This window comes from Carcharodon carcharias, chromosome 19 (assembly GCF_017639515.1).
Source record: "Carcharodon carcharias isolate sCarCar2 chromosome 19, sCarCar2.pri, whole genome shotgun sequence".
NCBI lineage: Eukaryota > Metazoa > Chordata > Chondrichthyes > Lamniformes > Lamnidae > Carcharodon > Carcharodon carcharias.
In genome coordinates, this window is record NC_054485.1 from 94,735,210 (window position 1) to 94,751,836 (window position 16,627).

Genomic DNA, 16,627 nt, shown 5'->3' on the forward strand with positions numbered 1-16,627 from the left:
TATGTTAAGCATGTCAGTGCACAGTTGGAGCATGCACTCCGAGTGCAGGCTCTCAATGAGTTTCACCACAGTCTCAAAATCCTAGCACAACTCTTGGGTGACTATACAACTGCGCCCCCATCCTCCCGATTCCCCTCTCGCCCCTCTGATGCCCGTTCCTTGTCCCCCAACTCCCCTCTCGACACCCTGGCTCCCCCAACCCCGGTATTGCCCTGACCTGACCTGACTAACCCCCACCACCTGATACCCCTGAGGACCACCATGACATCCCTGTATTCCCTCCAACCCAACCTGACTAGCCCCCACCACCCAACTCCTGACCCAATCCCCCATCCCTGACACTCCCCTAGCCAGACCTGGCGAGCTTGCGGCCTGACAACCCACCCAACTCCACCTGACAACACATACTCCTCTCCTCACCCTTCCACAATGCACAATATTCCAGATGAGGTCTCACCAAGGCTGTAATCAATTGCACCAAGGCCTCTTTAATCTTACACTAAATCTCTCTTGCAATCAAGGCCAACTTGCCAGTTGCTTCCTGACTTCCTGACTACACCCGCAGGTTAGATTGAAAATACTTTTGAACAAGGGCAGCCAGGTCTGTCTGGCCATCCGCAGTTCTCCATTCTCTCAACATCCAGGAAAGACCCTAGTTTTCCATTCTCCGAACCATAGTTACGCTTGTGCTTCACACCCTCACTCTTCATCTACAGTACTCACTTTGCCTGTTTAACTCTCCTTGAGGGCTCTTTGCATCCTTCCTGCATCTCACATTAGGACAACAGCAGCAGGAGATGTAATGACTTTGCTGCATAGAGCTCAGAGTCTGGAATCTGATGGACTGCATGATGTGTGCCTAGGCCACACAATCAGGAACGACAGCCCATGCTTAAGCATCATGTCAGAATAATCAGAGATTACAGTGCTGACGATGTGAGACAAGTGTCCCGATTGTTAGACGTAATCAGAATCCGATGGAGGAATCCTAAATACCTGCGACTATTGAAGCAGCTGGCAGCAAAATAAGAATGCAGCAAACTTGCTAACAGTGCAAGTGAACATGTATTTAAAAACCTGAAAAATCTCTGCAGTGGCTGGACATCCATACCACCTACATGCCTTCAAAACTTCATTAACTTTCTTTTCCTACCACTGGACGAATCCCTGGCCTTCCTGGCGCTCCTCCTCCCTATGGGTGTATGATCAGACCTCCCTGACTCCTTGAAGAGATGGGGCAACTGGAGGGAGGTCAAGGTCCCTCATTCCCCTCTTGCCTAGCCACTGCTGCACTGCGAGTGTGATGCAAGTCCAAGCGCATATTTGACAGCCACTGCATTTTCTCCTGGACCTGGCTCTCCAAGGCAGTCGTCACCCTTTCCATGGAAGAAGCCCAGCGCTCGCCTGCTGGAGCCCTGACAGTGGGCAGAGCTTGGATGTCTCCTCCATCTTTTGCGCTAGCCTGTGCATGTCCTCTGGCATACAGTTGCCATAGGTAACATATTGTGAGCTTCTGTCAATCACTTGCGCCTTCAGTCTTTCATTTGGAGAGAAGGTTAAAGACAACAATGGATCCAGGGCTCAATGCTGCCTTTTAGAGGGTCCTACTGCAATGGAGGAGATGAAGGGTGGAGAGGCAATGCTGAGCACAGCTCCAGGAGGAGGCCCTGTCTGAGGGCCAGGGCCAAGGGGAGCCAGAGCAAGAACAAGAGGGTCAAGAGGAGAGCCCCAGACAATGGAGACTCACCAGGCCTAAGGTTTGCCGAAGGAGACTCTTATATTTACAAATGAGTGAGAGACAATGCAGGGCACGTCTGCACTTGTCCTGAGCTCTGGTAGTTCACATCTACTAGATTCTTCGTGAGGGCCTGAAGCCCTGGAGTTGGAGGCTAACCCCTACCCACGGCTTTAAAGGTGGCCACTGCGCTCAATTTTTTACCTGCGGGTTATTCCAGAGATCCACAGAGGACCTCTGCAGACATGTCGCAGTCCACAACATACAGATGCATCAAGGAGGTCACAGGTGTCATAGACGGGACATGGCCATAGTTCTCCTAGCCCCCAGTGCTATTCCATTTCACCTGAAGAGATGTCCAACCGGTTACATCGAGAGCTAGTCCTGCATTAACACTTGCACTTTCTCGCCTCATGGTTCACTAGGCCGTGATCTCTAAGAAAGTCAGCAGCGTCCTCTGTATGCATTCACTCTGGGAAGTGAGAGTCCACTCAGCAACAAGAAGGCTGGCGAAACTGGGGAAGCAGTCGTCCCCACAAAAATGAGAAACTAGGACGGGTAGTGAAATGGGGAACAAAATTACCTGGAAAATCTCAGCAGGTCGGTGGAGAAGAAAAGAGTTGACATTTCGAGTCCTCATGACCCTTCAACGGAACTGAGTGAATATTAGGAGAGGTGAAGTGGTTGGAGATCTCTTCCTCCAGGTCTTGTCCTTTGGCATGCCTCTAGGGGGACACAACTGCCTCTATTCCTTCTGAACTGCCCTTAGACAACGGTGTTTCATGAGGAAGAAGGGTTCCAAGCACTTAAATCTCATATTTTTAATAAAGATTTTTAAAAAGCCCTGACACCACACGAGGGTCAGAATCTCTCTTCAGTGAGCTTCAAATGACATGAATGTGAATCTCACCGACTTATTCACAGGATGACTAGACTTTGAGATAAGAGGATTCAAATGTACATAATCAGAAGGCCTTCACTCTACCAAGCCATTCACTTAAACATCTAATGTATTCACAACAGTGCAATATTTTCACAGTGGTAGCACCCCAGTGACTCAAAAGTGATTTCAATATTTCTTAATTTTCCTAAGCCCACTGCTACTCCTGGGTGTAGCCCCAACATCCGCAGCAGAGGTGGATGGGGCTGACTGCTTCAGCCTGATGTCTGCGATGACATCTTCTGGTGCTCAAGGCCCAGAGTGCCCTGGCCTGATGAGGGTCTCCCACTCAGGGGCAGATGCACCCTCCTTGGCCTGACCAGCTGAAGTGGATGGGGTCACAGGCAGAGAGGACGCTGAATGGCTGCACACCCTTGGAGCCTCCTGTGGGTGCCTGAGGGTCCTGCCCTGACCCCTTGAGGAGAAGGTGTACTTGGACGAATGTCAAGAGGCCTTGTCCCTCTGTCGTATCTTGAGGTTACCCACCAAGGTATGTGGCTATGGAGAACTGGGGCTGAGTGCGAATCCAGCAAAAACTACTGGGCCAAGGTCCCCATGGTGGTTGCCAACCTTCCCGTGGTGACCTCATGGCATTGGCATGTTGGCACCATGGCATCAGGCAGAATGCGGACTGACTCCTCCATCCTTCACTCCAGTCTGAGTGACAGCCAGAATCTCTGCCGGTTGTTGTATCTCCAGCACTGAGCCGGCAGCCGCTCGCAGAGGCTCATCATCAGACTCGGACTGAGCGGGTGGCTGGTCTCCAGCAGCTCACCGAGTGCCAGAGACATGGGCTGTCCCTGCCTCCGGCTGCTGCGGGGACGTGCCAGTGAGGTGTTCCACAGTAAGTGAGCCCGAGCCTAATGTAGAACCATGCTCCACCGAGGTGTGTGTCTCTGCACTGGTGGAGGATGTGGGCGAGTACATTGACTTTTCTTCCAGAGCTTCTTCTTCTGACCTGGCCCTGGGGGCTGGGGTTTATCATGGGCACCCTTGTGGGCTTCGACCTGCTGGTGCCTATCAGATAGAGAACAGCGCTTCAGTTGATGAGCATGTGGGATATAAACCTATATGTGACTTACTGTGATTGGCGGGAAGTGATGAACCGATGGTGCTGTGATCTGTACTTGGTTTCTGAGACTATCCAATCTCCCCTTCCCCACAGGAGTGGTCCCTTTCTGCCCCAACGAGCCTGGTGAAAGCCTCCACGAACTTACCAAGGGCAATTATCTCGGCCGTGCCTCCCCCAGCTCTGCGCTCTTTCCCACCTGTCGTGTGCAGCCTTGCCCTGGATGAAGACAAAAGAAAGGCAGGTGATGGGAAGGGGTGGAGCAGAGGCTGGGAAAGATGCATGTCCCCTGTGTGTGGTGAGCCCTCCCCCAGAAGGGGCAGAGGATGGAGTGTGAGCAGCACGATAGATGAGGTGGTGGTGATGTGAAAGTTTCCATGAGACAATCAGTGTTGATATGTGTCCCCCCGCTAATGGTTGAGTAAGGTCCATGAAGAGAGGAGCCCTTTGAGTGCATGATGTCATGATGAGAGTTTGATATTGGAGGGAGGTGAAGGATGACTTACCTTGGCGGAGCGGATCAGATCATTCATCCTCTTCCTGAGCTGGATGGAGTTTCGGATGCGGTTGCCAGTTATGCTCACACTTCCGGGCCAGAGAGGTGAGTCTGATATACTTCCTGGCACTGTCCCTGGGCTATCGGATGTTCCTATGCGCCTGCACTCCTTTACTCAAGGCCTGGATGGCCTGGTGGCTGAACCACCTGCTGCCTCCTTCATCTGCTTTGCAGAGTTCACTGTGCGTGACCCAGAGACGGATGATCTGGAGAGAGTGAGAGTGCTTGGGTGCCCGGACCTTCCACCCCGCGAGGTAATGGTGGGGAGGATGAATCAACAGCTGAGCCACTAGGTGATGCGGACAGCTACTCGCCTGGGCATGACCACCTTGATGAGCATGCATGCCTACAGCAGCTCCTGAGCCCTCCCCTGTAAGTGTTTGACAGCCAAACTGTCCTGCAACTGGTAGAACATTGGCAGAATGAAGTGGCCCCCACGTGGTGCAGTAGACACATCTCATCTGCTGCTGTGGCCTGGACCCCAAACCCCTGTCTAACAGCCCCCCCCCGTGTACTCGCACAGTTGCACTGCCTGATACCCTTATGAGTGTCACTTTGCAGTGACTACACAGCGCCACTTAACCTGGTGGAGGGCTGCAGATTGTTCACCCTTTGTCCCACACCAGAGCCAACGTTGGCACTAACCTGCACTGCTATCTCCATCCAGGCCGCCCTGGTCAGGCGGGGAGTGCCTCCTGCTGCCAACCTGGGAAGCAAGACCCCTCGCCCTTCCCGCACACTTTGGAGGAGAACCTGCAACGAGGGGCAGCTAAACAGTGAGGCCACATGTTGTCTGCTCTCAGACACCTCCAGCTGTGGAGAGATCCAAAAGTCTGGCTGCAATCTTGGCATCCGCTCATCCCTTGAGGTAACGGTGCGGGTGCCCAATTCCCACAAGATTCGCGGTGCTCCTCATGCACGCATATCTAATGAGCTGATAGGTACGAGATTGCAGGGGACCAGTCATCCCATCCCCAAACTGAAACCACCCTTGCTTCCACTCCTGCCTCCCGCTTATATTCCAGACCGGAAGATTCCGTCCAGAGGTTTCGACTCCGACCGGAAGTTTTGGGCCAGAAAAGGGGGATGGTGAATTCCTGATAAACACCTCAGTTCTAAAAAGCATCCATGTGATCTCAGGTTGCCATAGAGAGAGAAACTCAAATAGAAATTAGTTAAGGAGAAATTTATTTCTTTTCCTTTAGCTTGAGTTGTCAATTGCCTGTTGATTAATGTTTGACCTTTGTTGATTTTAGTTTGTTACAGTAAAAGTCTTAAAAGGTGAAATTTTATCCATTACTTCTGCTGGCGTTGTGAAGATTCCTTTTTTTTTAAAGGTTATCAGTGTCTACAGGGATCGTAACACTATCTATGCGCCTGGACTCCCTTAGGGAACTCCGACATGGGGGTGCACATTTACTGCAGCTGGTCTAGCTAGAACTTACTTTCCAGTGACTCCTGAGGCCCTGCATCTGTGCCCAGCTGAACAGGGCTGTCTCTGTCCTCCATCCCCCAAAGGGAATTGCCCACAACTTCCTGTTGTGAATTAACAAGTATATGGATACTTGTTAATAAGCCTTCTAAACTTGCCCTGCCACCTTCCAGTGCATGTGCACTCCTTCCCCCAGCTCTCTCTGTCCCTCCATCCTCTTTGAAATTGTACTGTTTGTTTTGCAACATCCTTCCTTGTCTTTATCCAGATGAACATTCCTGAGCACGTATCTGACTATTTCACCAGTCTATGTCTATTTCACCAGTCTATGTCCTCCTGAAGTGTGTTCCTGTCTTCCTCACAATTTGTCATGCTCAGGAATTGTGCCAACTGCAGATTTTAAAATTATGCCCTGCATACCCAACTCCTACAGCATGCCAGTGTCGTGCTCCTCACCCAGTGGCACCCTATCTCACCGCATGCTGGCAGACGATGCGCTTGTATGAAGTGGTGGTGCTCCTTGGGAGCTCAACAGTTGCTGCTCTTGGCCTGGTGACGGTGAGGGAGACGGTCTCACTGTCTTTTCATCTGCATCTGTCAGAGGCACAAGAAGAGATCATTAAAGCTAGCCTTGGAGAGCAGGAGCCTCTGCAGTGCTGAGGCTTCCCTGGCACCACTCACTATTTGTTCTGCTATCAAATAGGGTGGAGTACAAAGCTCCCCCTCAATGAGTACATTGCCCTCTCTCCTCACCATTGCCAACACGAAAGGCTCATCTTGCCATGACCAACATCCTCCTGGTCTGAGACCCTGCCTATTTCAATGCCTCCATCTCCTAGGGTCGTGATTGCTTGCACGTAGGAAACCTCTCCACCAGTCTCAGTCTTCTCCTGGGCATTACGAGACTGGTCATCCTGCAAGGACAAAAGACAGAGAGATAAGACACTGCTGGCCAAAGTCTCATAGACACAGACGTTTACAGCACAGAAGGAGGCCATTCGTCCCATTATATCCACACCAGTCAACAAAGATCTGACTACACTAATCCCAATTTCCAGCGCCTGGCCCATAGCCCTGGAGGCTATGGAAATGCAAATGAATATCTAAATACTTCTTAAATGTTACGAGAGTTTCTAACTCAACCATTCTTTCTGGTTGAAAAAATTTCTCCTCAACTCCCCTCTTAGCCTTCTACTTCTTACCTCAAATCTATAATCTATGCCCACCCACCATCCCCACCGCCACCACCACCCCCTGACAACACCCCCGTCCCCCGCCCCCCCCCACCCCCCCCCACCCCCTCCCTCCCCTGTCAGCTACTCCTATTCATTAGAAGTTGCATGTCTCAGTGCTGGCTGGTCCTCAGGACTGACATGCCTTGCTGAGGGGTTAGTAAGTAACCTGGACAGACACTGCTCCCATGCTGAGGAACAACATGCACATTGAGGCTTCTCAGATGATGTGTCTGCTGAAGGGTGAACGCCCAGATGTCTGACCTGAGTGTTGGGGCTGCATGCACCTTGCCTGAGTGAGTCAGGCCATTGAACCTCTTTTTTTTAAAATTCACTCATGGGATGTGGGCATCGCTGACAAGGCCAGCATTTGTTGGCCTTAAGACCAGTTAAGAGTCAGCTGCGTTGGTGTGGGACTGGAGTCACATGTAGACCAAACTACTAAGGATGGCAGATTTACTTCCTTAAAGGGGCATTAGTGAACCAGTTGGGTTTTTATGATGATCAATTTCATGGTCACAATTCCAGATTTTAAAAAAATATTAATTGAATTTAAATTCCACCAGCTGCCATAATGGGATTTGAACCCATGTCTCCAGGGCATTAGCCTAGGCCTCTGGATTACTAGTTCAGTGAGATTACCGCTATGCCCCGTCTTCTCCATGTCCAACATTGGATCCAACTTCCTTAAAAAAATCATTCATGGGATGTGGGCATCGCTGGCTAGGCCAGCATTTATTGCCCATCCCTAATTGCCCTTGAGGAGGTGGTGGTGGTGAGCAGCTTTCTTGCACTGCTGCAGTCCATGCAGTGTAGGTACACCCGCAGTGATGATAGGGAGGGAGTTCCAGGATTTAGACCCAGTGACAGTGAAGGAATGGCCAATATATTTCCAAGTCAGGATAGTGAGTGACTTGCTCAGTCCGGGTGGGTGACTTGGAGGTCAGGCCACGTCCATCCAGACTTGCTCAGTCTGGGTGGGTGGCTTCCTCCTGCCACCCTCCAGGAAGAGGATCTTCTTTCACTCCCTTATGGCATGTAGGAGGACCAAGGATCTGCCCTTCCCTAGTTCCAGGCTTCCATGCTGTGGTCAGTTTAAATCAGGCCTACACTTGGGTGGTTTCCCCTCCATTCCTACACCCTTGCCATCTAACTGACTGCCAAACACGTCCCTAAGCCAATTAAGGGACCAACCAATGTAACTCGGGGCCAATGACTGTTAACCCACGGGGGGCAGATTCGGGACTGCAAACAGCTAATTAATAAGTCTGGAATTGAAAGCTAGCCTTAGTAACGGTGACCGTGGAACTATCATTGATTGATGTAAAATCCATCTGCTTCACTAGCGTCCTTCGGGGGAGGAAACCTGCCATCGTTACCTGGTCTAGCCTACATGTGACTCCAGACCCACAGCAATGTGGCTGAATCTTAACAGCCCCCTGAAATGGCCTAGCAAACCACTCAGTTGTGCCGAATTGTGACAGATAATCAAGTTGACTGCCATGGCTCAAGAGCACAGCTCACCACCATCTTCTCAAGGGCAATTAGAGAGAGACACCCATCAGATACTGGCCTTACCAACGATGTCCATGTCCCACAAAAGAATTTTTAAAAAGCGGTCCCGACTTCCCTCCCTGCCCCCGTTGAGAAAATTCAGACAAACGGTTCAGCTCGACAGGACTGGAGCAAGTTCTTTGAAGAGAAACAACTTTCAAGCAATCACAAAGGCAGTGAAAGTAGGTGTCGAAGGTGGGGAAATAAAGGGGAGGCCTGTGATCGGATGATAGGCTAAATGACAAAAGAGAAGATGGTGCAAGGGAAAAGGAGATTCTCTCAATTGGGCATCTTACAACCTTGCAGATTCAACACTGAGTTCAACAATTTCAGGTCATAATCTCTGTCCTCATTTTTTCAGATGGCAGCTGTTGGGAATGATTCTTCTAGTTCCACCAGACCCATCTTCTGTTTGTTTCCCCACTGCCCCCCCCACCTTGTCCCTTTCCCATCTACTACTTTCTCTGAAATTTGCCAAATCCTGTTGTATCTCTATGCCTGGGAGTGTGGTGGAGGCAGGTTCAATTTGTCAGACCCTCTACCGGGTCTAAATGTTCATGCCTCTACTTGGTTTTAATGGCACACAAGAACTCAGATATTGTTCCACTAAATGTGGTACACCTTTATTAATACCACTAACCAACAGTACATACCCACACCCATTAGTTACTTAGCAGTCCTGCGAGCTGGAGTTCACCTTGGTGATCAGTAGTCTGATGAGCTCTCGATGCGTGCCTTCAGTGTAGGTGACCAAACCACTCACTCAACTGCAACAATAGTGTCTGTGTCTGTGTACTCTTTCTTTACACTGTTTTCGGCTCTGCCCTTGTGCCATATAAGGCAATACCTGCTTTTAGCCCATTTTGTTTCTCAGTGACATCAATGTCTTTTCCAGATACCCAATGAAGATATTCAAAAGGGAATTAGACTGTTATCTGAAGAGGAAGATGGGATGAATGGTCTCCTTCTATGCTGCCATGATTCTGTGATTCTAACATTTTCCAATTCTGATGAAGGTCATCAGCCTGAAACACTAATTCTGTTTCTCTTTCCAATGATGTTACCAGACATACTGAGAACTTCCACCATTGTTTTACTTTTAGTTTGCAGCTTTTGCAGTATTTTGCTTTTGTTTGAAAGAATCATGCTTCTGTTTAAAGTAGTCATGTCTCATTTTGATTTCTGTTGCTACAGGAGGAGGCTTTCTTTTGCACCATTAATGTAAATTGGCTCTGAGACTGTATAATTAGCAAGAGTGAATATAATTATTGAACTAGGAAAACAGCTCATCCCATCATTTGCAACTGACCAAGACCTTCCGTGACTCATGGCCACCAAAGCATTTTTACAGCAAACGGTGTCCATTTTTAAAATGTCGCAGCAGATAACTTGTGTAGAGCAAGATCCCATAAACAGTGTTAACATTTCGAGTCCGTATGACTCTTCACCAGGGTGAAGAGACTCTTCACCTGATGAAGAGTCATATGGACTTGAAACGTTAAATCTGTCCTCCTCTCCACAGATGCTGTCAGACCTGCTGAGATTTTCCAGGTATTTTTGTTTTTGTTTCAGATTTCTAACATCTGCAGTATTTTGTTTTTATCCCATAAACAGTAATGGGTTAATGGCCAGCTAAACTGTTTTAGCAATGTTGGTTGAGACATACCGTCATTTACACATAGTGATGTCTCTGACACTTTCTCCTTCATGAAGAACCCAGAAGGTATGTAACTGGAGTTTAATGTGGATAAATGTGAGATTATCCATTTTGGTCGGAAGAATAAAAAGGTGACATTATTTCAATGGATAGAAACTTTAGGATGCTTCAGTGCAGAGAGATCTGGGTGTCCTCGTGCATGAATCGCTGAAAGCTAGTAAGCAGGCACAGCAGGTAATAAGGAATGCAAATGGACTTTTGGCATGTATTGCAAAAGGAATAGAGTATAAAAATAGGGAAGTGTTGTTGCAACTGTACAAGCCATTCGTGAGACCGCACCTGGAGTACTGTGCACAGATTTGGTCCCCTTACTTGAGAAAGGATATAGTTGCACTGGAAATGGTTCAGAGGAGGTTCACTAGATTGATTCCAGAGATGCGGGACTTGTCTTATGAGGAGAGATTGAGCAGTTTAGGCCTATACTAGCTAGAGTTTAGAAGGATGAGAGGAGATCTAATTGAGGTATATAAGATACTAAAGGTATATAAGATGACAAAGTAGACGTGGAGTGGATGTTTCCTCTTCTGGGGCATTCTAGAATGAGAGGCCATAGTTTTAGGCTATGGGGTGGTAGATTTAAATCAAAGATGAAGAGGAATTACTTTTCTCAAAGGGTCATGAATCTGTGGAATTCACTACCTCAGAGTGCAGTGGATGCTGGGACGTTGAATAAATTTGAGGAGGAGATAGACAGATTTTTAATTAGTGATGGGATGAAAGGTTATGGGGAGACGGCAGCGAATTGGAATTGAGGCTGAAATGAGATCAGCCATGATCGTAATGAATAGTGGGGCAGGCTCGAGGGGCTGAATTGCCTACTCCTGCTCTTAGTTCTTATGTTCTTCTCAATAACAAAGATGCAAGTACTGCATTACAGCATTACATTTCCTCCCAGTCACTTTATGTCTTTCCTTTATGCCACTGTTGTGTCTGTTCAAATGGAATAAAGTGTTTTTGCAAGACCTTTTCTTCTACCTGAATTTAATGCTGATGGACTCCCCAACTAAAAAAATAACTGAAGCTCAACAAGTGTTCACCCAGAACATAGATAACCATTTTCACTTAAGCACAGAGTCAACTAACAAAAGCAGTTAATCAGAAATGATCACACTTGTGAGTCTTTGATGGTTATACATGATGTAGCAGCCAGAGATAAAGATCTCGATGTCTCAAGTAGTAAATGATAAAAAGAGAGGCAGTTTATCACATAATCTAAAGGTGATAGTGTGAAGCCATGAACTGTGAACGCATTGTAGAACTGCAAAGAGCTTAACCTCAAGTAACGTTCGGACTGAGTATTGTTCAAATGGGCTGTATAGATTTGAATTAGTTTCCATCGGAGAAGGGACCATTGCACAATGCACATCTCTCATTCCCTCTAATCATATAAGATACCCTTCCCCTAGCAACATCTGTAAAATTCTATAATCAGTAAGAAATCCTCCCCTTCACACATCTGTAAAGCCCCCTGTTCAATTCAGATCCTTCCCTTTTATACATCTGTAATTTCTCCAATCAATACAAAGCTCTTACTCTATCCATACCTGTCACCCCCCCTAACCAGTAAGGGATCATTCTCCTATGCACACCTCATTCGTCCTTTCTTTGAACTAATCTTGTTGATATGAACTCTCATCTTTTCTTCAAGCATTTTTGGGCGCAGAAGAGGCCATTTTAAAGTAACAATTAATAAGGCAATTTACCTTAAAGAGTCAACATTGCTTTGAGAACATGAGTTAACAAGGGAAATATGCAGTGCTGAAATGTGAGATTTTACTTTGACACCAAGGTGTGTGAGCCAGATGCAAAAATACTGGAGCGGCTCAGCAAGACTTGGCAGAACTAAAGCATTCACAGGCTTTACTCATAATCTTGTGGATTGGTGAATTTAGCAACTGCAGTTAATGAGGAAACAGAAGAATGTTTAATTTAACAAAAGCACCAAAATTGTGCATTTGTGGGGGAGCTATTAAAAGTGTTCTGGAGAATGGCATAGCAGCAGAAGTTGTTATTTTCATACTTTTGTACTCTTCTCTTATAGCACGGTATAGAGCGGGGGGAGAAAAATCACAGGTCGATCAACAGTTTGACAGGATGACAATGTTGTTATTTTCATATCTTTGCACTCTTCCTTTAGAGACTAGAGCAGAAAGCTAAAATAATTGCAAAAACAAAGAGAGAAATTAAGAATAAATGCAATTTAAACTGTTGGTGAAACAAGGTACTTTGAATTTAAAATAACATGAATGAACTGGAGACATTAATTTATGGAGGGAACTTTCACACAGTCGGGATGACTGAAACATGGCCACATAGCGAATGGTTGGCTATAACACATTTAGGAAGAAAAGGAAGTTGCAGTAATAGAGAAGCTATACTAGATAAAGGTACATAATGCTAGTAGAAAGAAAGGAGGGAACTAGCAGTAAGAAAGATCCAAATTCTATATGAACTGAGTTAAAAATTGAGAAGATCCATCACCTTAATCGGTCTGCAAATTGTGGAAGGGAATTGGAGAAAGAAATATGTCAGCAAATCTACAAGATGAGTAGCAGAAAATTAATCATGGGAAGTTTCAATTACCCTGAAAAAACTAGAAGGTAGAAGTAGATAAAGGAGAAAAGGGATTTCAGCTTTTACAGGATATACAGAACCCCTTTCCAGCCCAGTGTGTAAAATGTCCAACAAGATAGGAATCGCTGAAACCAAAGAAAAATGCTTTGGAATAAAAACAGGAGGTGCTGGAAACATGCAGCAGGTCAGGTAGTACTTGTGGAGAGAGAAACAGAGCTACTGTTTCAGGTCAAGAACATTTCTTCAAAGCAGCCATTCTGATAACTATTCCAGACCGTTGGGAGATAGAAGAGCATATTAGCAGTAATGATGACAACATTTTAAAATCCAAGATCATCATCGGGAGTGACATTAGGACAATGAAGAAGGTAGTAGATGGGAAAAGAGTAAATCAGGGTGGAGGTAAACTGGAAGGAAGCCTTGAAAAGAAAAGAGACAGGAAAATAGCGAGGTATCTTTAAAAGGGTAATCGACAGGGTTCGAGACAAATGTATTCCACTACAAGCCAAAAATATGTAAGCTAATTATGGAACACTGTAGATGAACGAAGATCTAGAGGGAAGAATCATGCTAAGGTAAAATACATATAAGAAGTTCTTACATGCTAAAGGAGAGGAGGACAAAAGGAAATATAAAGTTAAAAATGCATAAAACTATTAGGAAGGCAAAGAGAGATTTCAAATTCAAATTACTATTACCAAATTGTTCAACCAAAACAGACATAAGAAAATAAGAAGTATAGTAGGAATAGGGCCATTAAAGGATAAGCAGGTGTAATGTTGTTCCTATATACAAAATAGAATGTAGAACAAAATCTGAGAGCTATCGACCAGACAGCATTACGTCATGATGGGAAAGATACAGAAATATATATAAAAGACATGGCTGAAAAGCATCTAGAGACAAAATAATATTTAAAAAAGCACAGGTTCCGAAAGGCTAGGCCATGCTTAATTAGTCAGGGGTGACAGACTTCAGTTATGTGGAGGAATTGGAGAAGCTAGGATTGTTGTCCTTAGGGTAGAGAATATTAAGAGGACATTTGATAGTGTGTTCAAATCATGAGTGGTTTCGATAAAGTAAACATTTAGAAAATGTTTCTAGTGGAAAAAGGGTGGGTAACTGGAGGCAGATACGATGTGATCGGGGATGCATTGCCTGAAAGGGTGTTGGAAACAGATTCAATAACAGAATTTAAATCTGAATTGGATATATGCTTGAAGGGAAAAATGTACAGGGCTAAAGTTAGGGGGTGGAGCTAATTGGATAACTCTATCAAGTTGCCAACACAAGCATGATGGGCCAGACTGCCTCCTTCTGTGTTGTATAATTCTATGATTCTATTAACTGAAAGAATTCTTTGAAGAGTTAATGGAAATATTAGACAAGCCTAATGCAGGAGGTGTCATAAACTTGGATTTTCAGAAAGCTTTTGGCAAGATGAAGCATGGTCAGCTCATAACAAAGGTTATGAGGCAGGGAACAAATGGCTGAATGGATAAATAAGTAATAAAAACATTTAAATAGTCATTTAGTAGTACAGAACTTGAGTATTGCTGAGAAAAGAGGCCCGCTATCTAAGATTTCGTCTTGCATTCATCAGGACAGCTCACAAGCATTTACCAAACTTTAATTTATCCTGCATAGGAAGAGAGGGCTGATTGGTTGGCAAGTGGACTCTGATTGATGGAGGTGGTGCCATGGAGAATGCAGCATGATGCAGTTAGCTGCCCAGCTTTGTTCAAATTCAAACTGGGCAGGTCAACTCTGATTGGTCAACGCATTGCCCTGGAGAATGAACCAGAAATGACTGGTCCCTAAGCTTTTGTTTAGATGAGAAAGGTACAAAGCGTGCACATGATCCTTCTGGCTGCAAAGGACAGGGCCCCGTGTGTGAATATATGTGGCTCCTAAAATGCATAAATGAGCCATACTGTGAGCCTGACTGATAATCTTACATTCTTTTTCTGTGTAATTATTAGCACAATCAGGATTGTTTAGCAGGTGCTGTCCTATCACGGAATCACACCTATTGTCGGACAGTATTTTGAGTTTTGCAAGCACAGGCTGGTTGGGCACGGTTAGTAATCTACCTGTAGAATCTACCAGCTGAAGGGATGTGCTGCTTGATGAGATCCACCAGTCGTTAGGAAGTATGGTCTATATAATGTGCATGTGAACATGTGCACATTTCGCACCTTTTTCATCTAAACAAAAGCTTAGGGAATAATCATTGCCTGGTTCATTCCCCAGGGCCTCCACCAATCAGAATCAAATTGCCCACCAATCAGCACTCTCTTCTCATGCAGTATAAATTGTTGTTCCCGTTACAGTTTTGTAACTTCTTGCAAGCTATCGTGACGAGTGCAAGATGAAAATCTTAGATAGCGTGTCTCTTTTTTCAGCAATAAAACATTTAAAGCAGATACTAAAGATTAGCAGTTATTCAGATTCAGATAAACATAACATAGAGCACTTTGGTAGGAAAAGTAGAACCATTGCCTACACCTGAAGGAATAATAAACTGAATGAGATAGAGAGCACAGCGATATAGGAATGCATGTGTATAATGTATTAAAAACAGCATCTCAGGCCTGCAAAGCAATTAAAAATAATAACAAAGCACTAGGCTTTATTTCTAGAAATGCAGAATTCAGAAGAATGACGTCAAACTTATTTAGGACCTTGGTCAGGCTGCACTGTGTGTAATTTGGGTCTTCATACTATAAAAAGGACTTAATAGCACTGGGGAAAATGCAAACATTTACAAGGATGGTACCAGAACTGAAAGATTACAGCTAACCGAAAGATTGAACAGATTGGGCTTTCTTCTGGAGAAAAGAGAAGATCTAGAGGTCCAATATGGGACTAGGAAATTATGATTTGGTTGTGCAGGGTAGATGTGGAGAGAAAGTTACCACTTGTGGGAGGATTCAAAACTCGGGACCATAGTTGCAGGATAGTTATTAATACATCCATTAGGGGAATAAGGAGAAATTTCTTCACTCGAAGTGGAACTCGCTACCACTATAAGAAGCAGCCGGGGCAAAGAACTTAGATGCTCTCAAAAGGAAACTAGACAAACCATGAGGGAAAGTGGAAAGGGAGAATATCCAAAAGACTGAGATGAGGTAGGTGGAATGGGAGGAGACCCTTGTAAGGTATAAACAACAGTACAGATTAGTCGGGCCAAATGGCCTGTTACTGTGCTTTATGTTCTATGCCACTTTACGCTTATTCTATGTCATTAAGTTGGAGTCCTAGACAATATGATGGATAACATATGCTGGCATCATGCTACACAGTGGCCAAAAGGCTAGGGGAATCTTGATTCAGGCCATGGACAGAAACATTTGATTAACTTCCTGTGTAGTCTCACAGGAAGTATAGTGAACCCACAGCAACCTTCAGAAAGAATAAAATAACACTGAAGCATGTGCACATTGTAGTTTCTTCCATTTAAAATTATTTTTTGTGATGTGGGTGTCACTGGCAAGATTGGCATTTATTATCCATCGTTGAGCGGGGCCACCTTCTTGAAGCGCTGCAGTCAGCATGGTGAAGGTCATCTCACAGTGTCAAGGAGTAGCAGCATTTAGTCCTAGCCATGCTGAAGAATAATAGTGGATCGGGTATAAAACTGGCCTGCCAGGTGATCCTCTGGTGTTCCTGCCTGGCCAGCAGTTTAAGTTGCCCCAATAAAAAAGTCACCATATAGCTCACCTACTTCAGTGGCTGTCTTCCTTATCACTTGCAGTGTTTTGGTACATCATTACTATCATCAGTTCTCTGCCCAAACGCAGGCCCCTGATGATCAT